Raw genomic sequence first — 829 nt, forward strand, 5'->3', positions numbered from 1 at the left:
TATACAAGATACTAAGCCGCACTGCGCATGCGATACGGATCTAGTTTTTTCAGTCATGTAGTTCCTCCTGTACCGGTTGCGGACGGCAGGTGGCGCTGGTTATAAAGCAGATAATACACATAGGCGCAGTATAGTGAAGGACACCGGCGGGCCTGAGAGGGTTTGTAATCGGAAACTTTATTTAAAAACGTATCATCTAACAATCTAACAATATAAAATGAAAGTGTATCATAAATCTGGGCTCGTGCAAAATATGAAGAAAAAAATGGAATAAAGATTTCTGTCCAGTTCTGGTGAACCAGGGCACCACTAGAGGGGGACATTAAACTGTGGGGGTAGCTACTCCCACTGCTTAATGTTCCCTTCCAACTTGCCCCCCAACAGCTGCCCCAGTTTAATTTCACCCTCCGTCTGCCCCCCCCCGAATTAATGTCAACCTCCATTTGCCCTCCCCAGTTTAATGTGCCCCTTCATCTGTCCCCAGTTTAATACCCCCCCCTCTTCTGTCCCCAGTTTAATGTCCACTTTTTCTGCCCCCAGTATAATGTCCCCCTTCATCTGCCCCAGTTTAAATTTCCCTTTATCTGCCTCCAGTTTAATTCCCCCCATTCCTATGCCCATAGTTTAATGCACCCCCTTCTTTTGCCCCCAGCTTAATGTTCCCCCTTCATCTGCCCCCAGTTTAATGTTCCCCCTTCATCTGCCCCCAGTTTAATGTTCCCCCTTCATCTGCCCCCAGTTTAATGTTCCCTTTATATTTGTCCCAGTTTAATGCCCCCCATTCATCTGCCTTCAATTAAATGTCCCCCTTCATCTGCCCCCAGTTTAA

The sequence above is a fragment of the Leptodactylus fuscus genome, chromosome 3 (assembly GCF_031893055.1).
Source record: "Leptodactylus fuscus isolate aLepFus1 chromosome 3, aLepFus1.hap2, whole genome shotgun sequence".
Taxonomy (NCBI): Eukaryota; Metazoa; Chordata; class Amphibia; order Anura; family Leptodactylidae; genus Leptodactylus; species Leptodactylus fuscus.